The sequence below is a fragment of the Triticum dicoccoides genome, chromosome 5A (assembly GCF_002162155.2).
Source record: "Triticum dicoccoides isolate Atlit2015 ecotype Zavitan chromosome 5A, WEW_v2.0, whole genome shotgun sequence".
NCBI lineage: Eukaryota > Viridiplantae > Streptophyta > Magnoliopsida > Poales > Poaceae > Triticum > Triticum dicoccoides.
The window spans coordinates 658,591,671-658,609,086 of NC_041388.1; positions in this window are offsets into that span (position 1 = coordinate 658,591,671).

The window sequence follows — 17,416 nt, forward strand, 5'->3', positions numbered from 1 at the left end:
GAAGCCTGTATTTACGAGAAAGTGAGTGGGAGCTCTGTAGCATTTCTGATATTATATGTGGATGACATATTGTTGATCGGTAATGATATAAAATTTCTGGATAGCATAAAAGGATACTTGAATAAGAATTTTTCAATGAAAGACCTTGGTGAAGATGCTTATATATTGGGCATCAAGATCTATAGAGATAGATCAAGACGCTTGATAGGACTTTCACAAAGCACATACCTTCATAAAGTTTTGAAGAAGTACAAAATGGATCAGTCAAAGAAAGGGTTCTTGCCTGTGTTACAAGGTGTGAAGTTGAGTAAGACTCAAAACCCGACCACGACAGAATATAGAGCAAGAATGAAAGTCATTCCCTATGCCTCAGTCATAGGTTCTATAAAGTATGCCATGCTATGTACCAGACCTATTGTGTGTCTTGCCATGATTTTGGCAGAGGGGTACAATAGTGATCCAGTAGTAGATCACTGGACACCGTTCAAAATTATCCTTATGTACCTAAAGAGGAATGGGGAAATATTTTTCGGTTATGGAGGCGATAAAGAGTTTGTCATAAAGAGTTACGTTGATGCAAGCTTTGACACCGATCCAGATGACTCTGAATCTCTATCTGGATACATATTGAAAGTGGGAGCAATTAGCTAGAGTAGCTCCATGCAGAGCATTGTAGACATAGAAATTTGCAAAATACATACAGATCTGAATGTGACAGACCTGTTGACTAAACCTCTCTCACAAGAAAAACATGATCACACCTTAGTACTCTTTGGGTGTTAATCACATGGTGATGTGAACTAGATTATTGACTCTAGTAAACTCTTTGGATGTTGGTCACATGGCGATGTGAACTATGGGTGTTAAATCACATGGTGATGTGAACAAGATTATTGACTCTAGTGCAAGTGGGAGACTGAAGGAAATATGCCCTAGAGGCAATAATAAAGTTGTTATTTTATATTCCTTATTCATGATAAAGGTATATTATTCATGCTAGAATTCTATTGATCGGAAACTTAAATACATGTGTGAATACATAAACAAATACCATGTCCCTAGTAAGCCTCTATTAGACTAGCTCGTTGATCAAAGATGGTTAAGGTTTCCTAACCATAGACATGTGTTGTCATTTGATAACGAGATCACATCATTAGGAGTATTATGTGATGGACAAGACCCATCCGTTAGCTTAGCATAATAATTGTTCAGTTTTATTGCTATTGCTTTCTTAATGTGAAATACATATTCCTTCAATTATAAGATTATGCAACTCCCGGATACCAGAAGAATACCTTGTGTGCTATCAAACGTCACAACGTAAATGGGTGATCATAAAGATGCTCTATAGGTATATCCTAAGGTGTTTGTTGAGTTGGCATAGATCGAGATTAGGATTTGTCACTCCGAGTATCGGAGAGGTATCTCTGGCCCTCTCGGTAATACACATCATAAGCTTGCAAGCAAATGACTAAAGGAGTTAGTCACAAGGTGATGTATTACAGAACGAGTAAAGAGACTTTCCGGTAACGAGATTGAACTAGGTATGAAGATACCGACGATCGAATCTCGGGCAAGTAACATACCGATGGACAAAGGGAATTGCGTATGTTGTCATAACGGTTCGACCGATAAAGATCTTCGTAGAATATGTAGGAGCCAATATGGATATCCAAGTTCCACTATTGGTTATTGACCGGAGAGGCGTCTCGGTCATGTCTACATAGTTCTCGAAACCGTAGGGTCCGCATGCTTAACGTTCGATGATGATATAGTATTATATGAGTTATGTGATTTGGTGACCGAATGTTTTTTGGAGTCCCAGATGAGATCACGGACATGACGAGGAGTCTTGAAATGGTCGAGAGGTAAAGATTGATATATAGGACAATAGTATTCGGACACCGGAAGTGTTTCGGGGGGTACCGGGTACTTATCGGGTCACCGGAAGGGGTTCCGGGCACCCCCGGCAAAAGATATGGGCCTTATGGGACAAGAGGGGAAACACATGCGCCCCCCATATGGGCCGGCGAAGGAGGAGAAGGAAAGAGGGGAAGGGAAAGGAAAGAGAGGAATAGGATTCCCCCTTCCTTCCTCGCCCCCTCTCTTTCCTTCCCCCTCCGACATATATGGCAGGGGGGCGTGTGGCTACGGAGGAGCCCAAGTAGGATTCAGTCCTACTTGGGGCGCTGCTACCTCTTAAGCATGCATTGGTTTTCCCTTGAAGAGGAAAGGGTGATGCAGCAAAGTAGCGTAAGTATTTCCCTCGGATTTTGAGAACCAAGGTATCAATCCAGTAGGAAATAACACGCAAGTCACCTAGTACCTGCACAAACAATCAAGAACCTCGCAACCAACATGATAAAGGGGTTGTCAATCCCTTCACGGTCACTTGCGAAAGTGAGATCTAATAAAGATAGTAAGATAAATATTTTTGGTATTTTTTTTGTATAGATTGGAAAGTAAAGATTGCAAAATAGTAAACGAGATGCGATGTAATATGATAAGAAAGAGACCCGGGGGCCATAGGTTTCACTAGTGGCTTCTCTCATGATAGGAAGTATTACGATGGGTGAACAAATTACTGCCGAGCAATTGATAGAAGAGCGCATAATTATGAGAATATCTAGGCAATGATTATGAACATAGGCATCACGTCCGTTTTAAGTAGACCGAAACGATTCTGCATCTACTACTATTACTCCACACATCGACCGCTATCCAGCATGCATCTAGAGTATTAAGTTCATAAGAACAGCGTAATGCATTAGGCAAGATGACATGATGTAGAGGGATAAACTCAAGCAATATGATATAAACCCCATCTTTTTATCCTCGATGGCAACAATACAATACGTGCCTTGCTGCCCATACTGTCACTGGGAAAGGACACCGCAAGATTGAACCTAAAGCTAAGGACTTCTTCCATTGCAAGAAAGATCAATCTAGTAGGCCAAACTAAATCGATAATTCAAAGAGACTTACAAAGATATCAAATCATGCATAAAATAATTCAGAGAAGAACCAAATATTATTCATAGATAAACTTGATCATAAATCCACAATTCATCGGATCTTGGCAAACACACCGCAAAAAGTATTACATCGAATAGATCTCCAAGAACATCGAGGAGAACTTTGTATTGAGAACCAAAGAGAGAGAATAAGCCATCTAGCTGATAAGTATGGACCCGAAGGTCTATGGTAAACTACTCACACATCATAGGAGAGGCTATGGTGTTGATGTAGAAGCCCTCCGTGATCGAATCCCCCTCCGGCGGATCACCGGAAAATGTCCCAGATGGGATCTCACGGGTACATAAGGTTGCGGCGGTGGAAAAGTGGTTTCATGGCTCTCTTTGATGTTTTTAGGGTATAAGAGTATATATAGGTGAAAGAAGTACGTCGGTTGAGCTCCGTGGGGCCAACGAGGGTGGGGGCGCGCCCTCCTGCCTCGTGGAAGCTTCGCGGAGTTCCAAACTTCCCATCGAAGTCCCCTGGTTTGTGTTTGTTCCAAGAAAGATCCTCGCAAAGGTTTGTATCCGTTTGGATTCCGTTTGATATTCCTTTTCTGTGAAACATTAAAATAGGCAAAAAAAACAGAAACTGGCACTGGGCCTCCGGTTAATAGGTTAGTCCCAAAAATAATATAAAAGAGCATATTAAAGCCCATTAAACATCCAAAACAGATAATATAATAGCATGGAACAATAAAAAATATAGATACGTTGGAGACGTATCACACATCCCCAAGCTTAATTCCTGCTCGTCCCCGAGTAGGTAAATGATAAAAACAGAATTTTTGATGTGGAATGCTACCTAACATAATTTTCAATGTAATTTCCTTTATTGTGGCATGAATCTTCAGATCCAACAGATTCATGACAAAAGTTTAGTATTGACATAAAAACAATAATACTTCAATCATACTAACCAAGCAATTATGTCTTCTCAAAATAACATAGCCAAAGAAAGCTCATCCCTACAAAATCATATAGTTTGTCCATGCTTTATTTTCGTCACACAAAATGCTCCCATCATGCACAACCCCGATGACAAGCCAAGCAATTGTTTCATACTTAGCCTTTTCAAACTTTTTCAACTTTTAGGCAATATATGAGCGCGAGCCATGGACATAGCACTATAGGTGGAATAGAATGGTGGTTGTGGAGAAGACAAAAGGGAGGAAGATAGTCTCACATCAACTAGGCGTATCAATGGGCCATGGAGATGCCCATCGATAGATATCAATGTGAGTGAGTAGGGATTGCCATGCAACGGATGCACTAGAGCTATAAGTGTATGAAATCTCAACAAAAGAAACCAAGTGGGTGTGCATCCTGCTCACGAAGACCTAGGGCAATTTGAGGAAGCCCATAGTTGGAATATACAAGCCAAGTTCTATAATGTAAAATTCCCACTAGTATATGAAAGTGACAACATAAGAGATTCTCTATCATGAAGATCATGATGCTACTTTGAAGCACAAGTGTGGAAAAAGGATAGTAACATTGCCCCTTCTCTCTTTTTCTCTCATTTTTTGTTTGGGCCTTCTCTTTTTATGGCCTCTTTTTATTTATTTATTTATTGTCCGGAGTCTCATCCCGACTTGTGGGGGAATCATAGTCTCCATCATCCTTTCCTCATATGAGACAATGCTCTAATAATGAAGATCATCACACTTTTATTTACTTACAACTCAAGAATTACAATGATACTTAGAACAAAATATGACTCTATATGAATGCCTCCGGTGGTGTACCGGGATGTGCAATGAATCAAGAGTGACACGTATAAAAGATTATGAAAGGTGGCCATGCCACAAATACGATGTCAACTACATGATCATGCAAAGCAATATGACTATGATGAAGCATGTCATAATAAACAGAACGGTGGAAAGTTGCATGGCAATATATCTCGGAATGGCTATGGAAATGCCATAATAGGTAGGTACAATGGCTGTTTTGAGGAAGGTAAATGATGGGTTTATGATACCGGCGAAAGTTGCGCGGCACAAGAGAGGCTAGCAATGGTGGAAGGGTGAGAGTGCGTATAATCCATGAACTCAACATTAGTCATAAAAAACTCACATACTTATTGCAAAAGTCTACAAGTCATCAAAACCAAGCACTACACGCATGCTCCTAGAGGGATAGATTGGTAGGAAAAGGCCATCGCTCGTCCCCGACCGCCACTCATAAGGAAGGCACTCAAAGAACACCTCATGCTTCAAATTTGTCACACAACGGTTACCATACGTGCATTCTACGGGACTTGCAAACCTCAACACAAGTATTTCTCAATTTCACAATTACTCAATTAGCACGACTCTAATATCACCATCTTTATATCTCAAAACAATCATCAAGTATTAAACTATTCAATGCACTCTATATGAAAGTTTTTATTATACCCATCTTGAATTCCCATCATATTAGCACTAATTTTATAACCAAAGCAAATTACCATGCTTGTCTAAAAGACTCTCAAAATAATATAATTGAAGCATGATAGATCAATAATTTCTATAAAATAAAACCACTACCGTGCTCTAAGAAGATATAAGTGAAGCACTAGAGCAAAATTATCTAGCTCAAAAGATATAAGTGAAGCACAGAGTATTCTAATAAATTCCGATTCATGTGTGTCTCTCTCAAAAGGTGTGTACAGCAAGGATGATTGTGGTAAACTAGAAAGCAAAGACTCAAATCATACAAGACGCTCCAAGCAAAACACATATCATGTGGTGAATAAAAATATAGCCTCAAGTAAAGTTACCGATAGACAAAGACGAAAGAGGGGATGCCTTCCGGGGCATCCCAAGCTTAGGCTTTTGGTTGTCCTTGAATTTTACCTTGGGGTGCCTTGTGCATCCCCAAGCTTAGGCTCTTTCCACTCGCTATTCCAAAATCCATCAAATCTTTACCCAAAAACTTGAAAACTTCACAACACAAAACTCAACAGAAAATATCATGAGCTCCGTTAGTATAAGAAAACAAACCACCAATTTAATATACTGTAATTAACTCATTCTTTATTTATATTGGTGTTAAACCTACTGTATTCCAACTTCTCTATGGTTCATACCCCCCCGATACTAGCCATAGATTCATCAAAATAAGCAAACAACACACGAAAAACAGAATCTGTCAAAATAGAACAGTCTATAGCAATTTTGATGTTCCGAATACCTCTGTAACTCCAAAAATTCTGAAAAATTAGGAAGACCTAAATAATTTCTATATTGATCTACTGCAGTTGGAATTGGTATTTTATCGCTCTCTGGTAAAAAACGAAAATTATTTTCATGAGCGCATACTTTCTGTTTTCTTCAGCAAGATCAAACAACAATCACCCAAGAAGATCCTAAAGGCTTTACTTGTCACAAACACTAATTAAAACATAAAAAACACAATCATTACAGAGGCTAGATAAATTATTTATTACTAAACATGAACAAAAAGTAAAGAACAAAAATAAAATCGGGTTGCCTCCCAACAAGCGCTATCGTTTAATGCCCCTAGCTAGTCATAAAAGCAAGAATAGATCTAGGTATTGCCATGATAATGATAAGGCAAATCGTGAAAACTCATCTCATACTCCCTATGTTCAGCAACAAGTTTTCTTTGCGGCAAGCAAAAGTAATCAAAAGGGCTAAATTTAATGGGACAAAAGTCCCCAAGATCAAGCTCGGGAGGTATTGGTTCCTCCTTTGGCCCCTCATATTGCACAACCAATTCATCATTTTAAGCATTCTTTTGGAAAAAAGTCATGAGCCTTTGTTCAAGGAAAAAACCTAACCCATTGTTCTGGATAGCAAAGTTATCATTAAGTTCAGAAATCCTGTCAACTAGAACATCGGTAGGAACCTTTTTTCTAAGATTTCATTAAAAGCAACATGATCTAAAGATCGTAAGCGCACTATGTCTTGTTGATAAAAAGGATTGCTTCTATGAGAGGACGGCCGGCATCCACCCTATAATGTGCAAAAATTTCGTTGGCCTCTTTTATTATAAATCTGAACTCATGAGCTAAAAAGATGGTATCTGCTCGCTTAACAGAAGAATGCTCAATATTGGAAAATTCTAGAAAAATCCTCTGTATGCAAGGATGCATGTGGATAAATTGTCTTTCAAGTTCAACCACGAGCAAAGATATAACACCCGCAAGACTACTAGTTTTATGAAGAATAGACCCGCCCATAGTGGGCAAAGCACCATCGCAAGTAAAGAAATCTTGAATAACTCCTTTTACAATAATATTACCACTACCAATCCGAAACTTTTTAGTGTGTGAAATAGTAAGTTCTTCATGAGGATAATCAAAAGCATCAAAGTTTCCCCCATCGTTACTACAACCCTTTTCAATGATAACCTCCCCAGTTTCAGACATGATGGCAACAAACCGCACTAAGAACGTACACACAAGAGGCAAGCGGAAGAAGGCGAACGGAAAAGGGGCAAATAAAACGGCAAAGGTGAAGTGGGGGAGAGGAAAATGAGAGGCAAATGGCAAATAATGTAATGCGAGGGAGAAGAGTTTATGATGAGTACTTGGTATGTCTTGACTTGAGCATAGATCTCTCCGGCAACGGCGCCAGAAATCCTTCTTGCTATCTCTTGAGCATGCATTGGTTTTCCCTTGAAGAGGAAAGGGTGATGCAACAAAGTAGCGTAAGTATTTCCCTTAGTTTTTGAGAACCAAGGTATCAATACAGTAGGAGATAACACGCAAGTCACCTAGTACCTGCATAAATAATCAAGAACCTCACAACCAACGCGATAAAGGGGTTGTCAATCCCTTCACGGTCACTTGCGAAAGTGAGATCAGATAAAGATAGTAAGATAAATATTTTTGGTATTTTTGTTGTATAGATTGGAAAGTAAAGATTGCAAAATAGTAAACGAGATGCGATGTAAATAAAAAGAGATGCAATATGATAAGAAAGAGACCCGGGGGCCATAGGTTTCACTAGTGGCTTCTCTCATGATAGCAAGTATTATAGTGGGTGAACAAATTACTGCCGAGCAATTGATAGAAGAGCGCATAATTATGAGAATATCTAGGCAATGATTATGAACATAGACATCATGTCTGTGTTAAGTAGACCGAAACGATTCTACATCTACTACTATTACTCCACACATCGACCGCTATCCAGCATGCATCTAGAGTATTAAGTTTCATAAGAACAGAGTAATGCATTAGGCAAGATGACATGATGTAGAGGGATAAACTCAAGCAATATGATATAAACCCCATCTTTTTATCCTCGATGGCAACAATACAATACGTGCCTTGCTGCCCCTACTGTCACTGGGAAAGGACACCTCAAGACTGAACCCAAAGCTAAGCACTTCTCCCATTGCAAGAAAGATCAACCTAGTAGGCCAAACTAAACCGATAATTGAAAGAGACTTGGAAAGATATCAAATCATGCATATAAGAATTCAGAGAAGAGCCAAATATTATTCATAAATAAACCTGATCATAAATCCACAATTCATCAGATCTCAGCAAACACACCGCAAAAAGTATTACATCGAATAGATCTCCAAGAACATCAAGGAGAACTTTGTATTGAGAACCAAAGAGAGAGAAGAAGCCATCTAGCTAATAACTGTGGACCCGAAGGTCTGTGGTAAACTACTCACACATCATCGAAGAGGCTGTGGTGTTGATGTAGAAGCCCTCCATGATCGAATCCCCCTCGGACAGATCGCCGAAAAAGGCCCAGATGGGATCTCACGGGTACAGAAGGTTGCGGCGGTGGAAAAGTGGTTTCGTGGCTCTCTTTGATGTTTTTAGGGTATAAGAGTATATATAGGCGAAAGAAGTACATCGGTGGAGCTCCGTGGGGCCCACGAGGGTGGGGGCACGCCTACCCCCCTTGGGCGCGCCCTCCTGCCTCGTGGAAGCTTTGCAGAGTTCCAGACTTCCACTCCAAGTCTCCTGGTTTGCGTTTGTTTCAAGAAACATCCTCGCGAAGGTTTCGTTCCGTTTGGATTCCGTTTGATATTCCTTTTCTGCGAAACACTAAAAGTCTAAAATAGGCAAAAAAACATAAATTGGCACTGGGCCCCCGGTTAATAGGTTAGTCCCAAAAATAATATAAAAGAGCATATTAAAGCCCATTAAACATCCAAAACACATTATATATATATATATATGTGTGTGTGGGGGGGGGGAGGGGGGGCGCCTAGCACACTCCAGCCAATTGTTTTAGCCGTGTGTGTCTGTCGCCCCCTCCACCGTTTACACCCCGGTCATATTTCCATAGTGCTTAGGCGAAGCCCTGCGAGGGTCACTTCACCATCACCATCACCAGCCGTCGTGCTGACGGAACTCATCTACTACCTCGACGTCTTGCTGGATCAAGAAGGCGAGGGACGTCACCGAGCTGAACATGTGCAGAACGCGGAGGTGCCGTGTGTTCGGTACTTGATCGGTTGAAGCGCGAAGAAGTTTGACTACATCAACCGCGTTGAGAAACGCTTCCGCTTACGGTCTACGAGGGTACGTAGACACACTCTCCCCCTCGTTGCTATGCATCTCCATGGATAAATCATTGTGTGTGTGTAGAATTGTTTTTGTTTTCCATGCAACGATTCCCAACACTCCCCTCATGCAGTTGCACGTCCACCTTTCTCCCACCCCTTAACTCCCACGCAAGTATACTCTCCCCCACGCCGCCCTCCCCTACCCAACTGCTCAAATCGACAGCAAACCACTACCATACCTCCAAACCTCGAGGAAGTAGAACAATACCAGAGGCCTCTTCACTCTAGTACATTGCATACATCAAGACAGGTGGATTACCAACTACAAGACAGGAGAATTACCATGGATCCGATGCAGGACTCACCAGGCAACATCACCCCACCCCCTGTTAAGAAAAATAAATCATCCTACTACTATGAAAATTTTGCTTCTTACAAAAATTTATCACCCAGTGTGTGCAAAAATTACCAGCCCACCCCCAGGTAAGAAGCAAATCATTCCTATTACTCAGAATTTTTTTCTTCTTGCAAAGATTTACCACCCAGTCTGTGCAAAATCTACCAGCCCGTGGCACTGTTGTTACCAACTATATGCATCAAACAAACTACCCACCCCATTCCCCACCCCCTTGCTACATGAAAGAAAAACCAGTGGTGTTACCATTTAAATAAATAGAGATAATAAAAGAGGAACCTTTATTGATCACAAAAATCATACTGTCCTATGATGGAAAATGCATTACAATAGGTTCATTTTTGTCTAGAATGCTATATTGCATGAATAAAACAAGTTACCAATCTGTACATGGTAAAAGTTATCATCCACTTGTGTTACGAACTACCATGGAAGAAATAAAGTGATGCCTTTTATTGGAGAGGCTCATGCTATACTGTATTTATCCTGTTTAATGTTCTTGCCTTTAATCCATGTGTTCTTGCCTTTAACATATGTGTAAAGAATAAACAAAAAACAATGAGTCCAAAAAATAGTGAACACGTGCAAACATATACTACATGCAAACGTAAAAAAACACGAAGCATGAGGTACATCAAAAGAATGGATACTAGTAGAGGAGATAATGCAGAAGATGCCGGAGGAGGGATAATGCATGAACAGGATGATGCAACACGCACGACAAGCTACGATTCTTCCTACCCAAACATCCTGGACCCAGGTAATTTTCATATTTGGAATTTTTACCAGCCTCAGTTGTTCATGTTTCACCACGATAAAAAAATGTTTTTAGGTTACTAGTGATACTGGTTTTGAAATTACCAGCATTGGTGTTCATGTATTACTAGTGAACCTGGTTTGAAATTACCAGCAGTGGTGTTCAAGTATTACCAGTTACCCTGGTTTAAAAATTTACAAACAATAATGTTCATATATTACTATGATCAAGAGAGGAAAATTAGCAGTGTCCCTTGCTAGAAATTATAGTCAGTGATTCTTCAGAAAACTACCATGATCAAAAACTGTTATTTAGGTTACCATTGTACCTGGATTGAAATTACCATTCTAGGTTTGTCTAAACTACCATGTCACATTGCAGGTGCTCGGACGATCAGCGCAAACAATAGTTTGCCAATGCTGGAACAAATGCAAGCACGTGAGCTGGAAGCCTTGGGGAGGAAACATTCAACGAACCTGCAACTCCAAAATCTGTTGGGATCGACACTGATATTGAAGGCAGCAACATGGATGCGTATTCCACACCCAAGATCCCTTTACAAGGGACAAAATTTGACACTCTGGAGAGAGCACATGACCACTACAAAATTTATACATGCATGACTAGCTTTGCAACAAGGCAGCAGTATAAAAGAGAAAGGGTTGATCAAAGTATAAGCAGGGTGCTCCTAGTTTGTACAGAATATGGCAAACGGCGCAAGGATAGGGAGGAGCTGCAAGATGTGGAGAACCCAACCAGCATTGTCAAGAAGAGAAAAAAGGGAAGGTTTTTGGGACTGAATGTGAAGTGCACATGTACCTATCACATGACGATGCATGGTGGACAGTTGCCCGTTTCCAAGACAACCACAATCACCCCCACATCAAAAAGCCATCTATAATAAAATTCCTATCATCACACCGGTACATTCAAAAAGAGGAGCAAGACTTCTTGAGAGTTCTGCACGGGTGCAACGTTGAGACTTTGAGGCAGATGCAGCTGATGGCACGGTTTTATGGAAGTGCTGAAGATGTACCCTACATGGCACAAGACATTGCTAATCAGCGAGCTATTCCTCTTAGAGCACCGTCACACGGATGTTGGAAGCACAATTGTGTACCTCCAGGACATGAGGGCCAAATATTCATATTTTTACTGAATCAAGCTTGATGACGAGGACAGGGTTGAGAACTAGTTCTGGATTGATGGCGCATCACGCAGGGCATATGCAAAGTATAATGATTGTTTGTCATTGGACACAACATACATGACAAACATGTACAAGATATTGTGTGCACCATTCATTGAAATTAATAACCATGGTCAAGCCATCCAGTTTGGGTGTGGCTTCATTCACAATGAACCAAAGGAGAACTTTGCGTGGCTATTTAACACCTTCTTCAATGCAATGGATGGCGTTGCCCCAAAAAACATCATCACAGATCAAGAAAGTTGTACCAGTGGGCATGGGCGGAGAAGGTAGGCGTAATTTCTTGCGACACCTGAAATATTGCTTATCCAAGTTACAAATAAGAGAAGAACCACACCTCTTCACGGAAGCATTAACAACAGCCTCATTTTGAGTATCCGTCATATCTGGTTGGTTATGCACTTCATCACAAGATATAGTCCCAGAGCATCTAGTAAGCATAATCTGAGACTCAAGAGGCTGGTCGGTTCTGGCAAGAGTGGTGGTTCCATCAATTACAGCTAACCATATGCAAAGTATAATGACCATATGGTTCCATCAATGCCATCTGGATTGATGGCGCATCACGCAGGGCATATGCAAAGTATAACGATTGTTTGTCGTTCGACACAACATACATGACAAACATGTACAAGATGCCGTGTGCACCATTCATTGAAATTAATAACCATGGTCAAGCCATCCAGTTTGGGTGTGGATTCATTCACAACGAACTAAAGGAGAACTTTGTGTGGCTGTTTAACACCTTCCTCAATGCAATGGATGGTCTTGCCCCAGAAAACATCATAACAGATCAATACAGTTGTACCAGTGGGCATGGGCGGAGAAGGTAGACGTAGTTTCTTGCAACACCTGGAATATTGCTTATCCAAGTTACAAACAAGAGAAGAACCACACCTCTTCACGGAAGCATCAATAGCAGCGTCATTTTGAGTATCCGTCATATCTGGCTAGTTATGCACTCCATCACCAGATATAGTCCCGGAGCATGCAGTAAGCATAATCTGAGACTCAAGAGGATGGTCGGTTCTGGCAAGAGTGGTGGTTCCACCAATTCCAGCTAACCATACCAACACATTTTCAGTTCAAAACCGCTTGCACCCACATCTGCATTCTGTAGGATCGGAAGTATGTCTAGAGGGGGGGGGGGTGATTAGACTACTTGACCAAATAAAAATCTAGCCTTTTCCCAATTTTAGTTCTTGGCAGATTTTAGCAACTTAGCACAAACAAGTAATCAACCTACACATGCAACTCTAAGAGTATATAAAACAATTGCATATGAGGGTAAAGGGAGGAGTTTGAGGGAGCAAACACAATGTTGACACAGAGATTTTTGGTGTGGTTCTGATAGGTGGTGTTATCGTACATCCACGTTGATGGAGACTTCAACCCATGAAAGGTAACGGTTGCGCGAGTCCACGGAGGGCTCCACCCACGAAGGGTCCACGAAGAAGCAACCTTGTCTATCCTACCATGGCCGTCGCCCATGAAGGACTTGCCTCACTAGGGTAGATCTTCACGAAGTAGGCGATCTCCTTGCCCTTACAAACTCCTTGGTTCAACTCCACAATCTTGTCGGAGGCTCCCAAGTGACACCTAGACAATCTAGGAGACACCACTCTCCAAGAAGTAACAAATGGTGTGTTGATGATGAACTCCTTGCTCTTGTGCTTCAAATGATAGTCTCCCCAACACTCAACTCTCTCTCATAGGATTGGATTTGGTAGAAAGGAGATTTGAGTGGAAAGCAACTTGGGGAAGGCTAGAGATCAAGATTTATGTGGTTGGAATGGAATATCTTGACCTCAACACAAGTGTAGGTGGTTCTCTCTCAAAAAATATGTATTGGAAGTGTAGGCATGTTCTGATGGCTCTCTCCTTGAATGAAGAGTGGGTGGAGGGGTATTTATAGCCTCCACACAAAATCTAACCGTTACACACAAATCACCAAACTCGGTGGGACCGAATCATGAAACTCGTTCAGACCGATTTAGTTCAAAATGTGAACGTTAGGATTCTCGGTGGGACCGGCATGTCAACTCGGTGGGACCGATTTCATTAGGGTTAGGGCATAACGTAATCTCGGTGAGACCGATTACACAAACTCGATGAGACTGATTTTGGTAATGGACTAACAGAGAGTTGGTCAGGCAAACTCGGTGGGACCGATTCGCTCATCTCGGTTGGACCAAAGTGTTACGAAAGGGAAACAAAGAGTTTACATTGCAATCTCGGTGGGACCGATCGCTCATCTCGGTTGGACCGAAACGTTACGAAGGGAAACAGAGAGATTACAATCCCATCTCGGTGTGACCGAGATCCCTATCGGTGAGACCAAAAAGATTAGGGTTTCTGGTAGTGGCTATGTTAACTGAACTCGGTGGCGCCGGATAGAAAGAATCGGTGGGGCTGAGTTGGATATTTGGTGTGGGACATATGTGGAGATGAGAAAGTAGTTGAGGGTTTTGGAGCATATCACTAAGCACTTTGAGCAAGCACCTCATTAAGCAACACATCGTCCCTTCTTAATAGTATTGGCTTTTCCTATAGACTCAATGTGATCTTGGATCACTAAAATAGAAAATGTAGAGTCTTATGCTTTGAGCTTGAGCCAATCTTTCATCCTTAGCATTTTGAAGGGTCCACTTTCTAATCCATGCCATGCCAACCATTGAGCTTTTCTGAAATATTCATCTTGGAATAGCATTAGCACAATGAGCTATATGTTGTTAGGAATTACCAAAACCACCCAGGGATAGTTGCACTTTCACATTCACTGCCTCACTACCTGAAGCATCATGGGCATTCGGTCCACCACTGCCAGAAGCGTCAAAACCACCTGAAGGACCATGGAAATGAACGTGGAAATCTAGATCTTCGTCAGAGTGATCGTCCCCGCCGCCATCATCATGCTCATGTTCAGAATCTGAAACCTCAACATTTTTCTTGCCGGTATCTTTTACTTCACGTGAACAGGATGCATGATAGGTCCTTGCAATCTTCCCAGCAGCAGAGAAACCCATGAGTTGGCTCTCTAATAGACGAGACATCTGTGAGCTATCTTCGTCGTCCAAGGACATGAACTCATTGACAAGCCCACCCAGGAGGCCAACCATGCAAGACGAAAAGGGACCCACAATAGCAGAAGCTTTAGCAAGTTCCTCATAGAAAAATGATGGATGAAAAAAAAAGTTATCAGGTTGTGAGAGACATAAACTACCATACAAAAACTAGTTAAAGACCACAAAAGACAAGCTGAAAGAAACTGTGAAAGTGATACACCAAACTATAAAAAAGATTACCATCATAAAAACGACAATGTTACCAAGTCTTTATAACATTGTTTACCAGCAAAGGGAAAAATTGCAGCACCCAAAAAGGAAAATACCGTTTGCTACAGTTTGGCGATACATGAACACGCATGAATTTGTCAAGACCTTGTAATCCACCAAACAAGAAATAGTCTTGGCCATATTGGGGCTTGAGCTGACAAATATGATAAAAAACAAAAAGCATGAGAAAGCAGATGGCAGTCCATAAACTAAGAAAAATGACAATACCAAATTACTGGTAATTTCCCATAAGAAAGTTTGTCCTCTATGCGTCCATCTGAAGAATTTACGACGCTAGCTCATTCATCCACACGTTAATTGCAAACGGACCATTAGGCAAGATGATCCCAAGGCCAGTTAGGTCAATAGCATCAATGTACAGAAGCTAGAAAACAAAAAAGGTCGTTACCAGCTGGCTAGTTGGCGAAATAAGCTATACAAACCAAAAATCATGGGAAAACGAAAACAAATGAATTGCATTAACAAAGAGAATTGGGGCACTATCATTGTAGAATAGGAGGCAGCCCGTCGTAGGCTTGCCTTTTGAAAGGGCTTTGTGAAGCTGATCAACAATAAATTTGCACCAGTTGAGGTTTTTTTACGTTGGCAATGTTTTGCTGTGAAATACCACAAACACATGAAACAAAATTAAGGGGCATGTCCGCATAAAAGTTACCAGGGACATAAGCATACACTTACCACACTATAAAGCATTGAATTACCAGGTACATAAGTATAAAATTACCACATTATTAAGAAGTAAGTTACAATGGACAGGTATATAACTACCACACTCTAGGGCAGAAACGTTATTAGGTACATAAGTACATAATTACCACACTAGAAAGCAGTAAGCTACCAGGTAAAAAACAAAAAGACAAGAAATAAATGATAAATGCAAAAGGGAAAGACCCCCGGATGTGCTTGCTAACATAGGTTATCATCTGGTGCTGATCTTGTTGGATGTTGTCGGCTGATGTCTACTACACAACCTTCTTCTTGTAGACGTTGTTGGGCCTCCAAGTGCAGAGGTTTGTAGGACAGTAGCAAATTTCCCTCAAGTGAATGACCTAAGGTTATCAATCCGTGGAAGGCGTAGGATGAAGATGGTCTCTCTCAAGCAACCCTGCAACCAAATAACAAAGAGTCTCTTGTGTCCCCAACACACCCAATACAATGGTAAATTGTATAGGTGCACTAGTTCAGCGAAGAGATGGTGATACAAGTGGTATATGGATAGTAGATAAAGGTATTTGTAATCTGAAATAATAAAAATAGCAAGGTAGCAAGTGATAAAAGTGAGCGTAAACGGTATTGCAATGTGTGGAAATAAGGCCTAGGGTTCATACTTTCGCTAGTGTAAGTTCCCTCAACAATACTAACATAATTGGATCACATAACTATCCCTCAACATGCAACAAAGAGTCACTCCAAAGTCACTAATAGCGGAGAACAAACGAAGAGATTATGGTAGGGTACGAAACCACCTCAAAGTTATTCTTTCCAATCAATCCGTTGGGCTATTCCTATAAGTGTCACAAACAGCCCTAGAGTTTGTACTAGAATAACACCTTAAGACACAAATCCACCAAAACCCTAATGTCACCTAGATACTCCAATGTCACCTCAAGTATCCGTGGGTATGATTATACGATATGCATCACACAATCTCAGATTCATCTATTCAACCAACACAAAGAACCTCAAAGAGTGCCCCAAAGTTTCTATTGGAGAATCACGACGAAAACGTGTGCCAACCCCTATGCATAGGTTCATGGGCGGAACCCGCAAGTTGATCACCAAAACATACATCAAGTGGCACGTGGTATCCCATTGTCACCACAGATATCCACGGCAAGACATACATCAAGTGTTCTCAAGTCTTTAAAGACTCAATCCGATAAGATTACTTCAAAGGGGAAACTCAATTCATTACAAGAGAGAAGAGGGGGAGGAGAAACATAAGATCCAGCTATAATAGCAAAGCTCGCGATACATCAAGATCGTGCCAAATCAAGAACACGAGAGAGAGAGAGATCAAACACATAGCTACTGGTACATACCCTCAGCCCCGAGGGAGAACTACTCCCTCCCCATCATGGAGAGCACCGGGATGATGAACATGGCCACCGGGGAAGGATTGCCCCCTCCGACAGGGTGCCAGAACAGGTCTAGATTGGTTTTCGGTGGCTACGG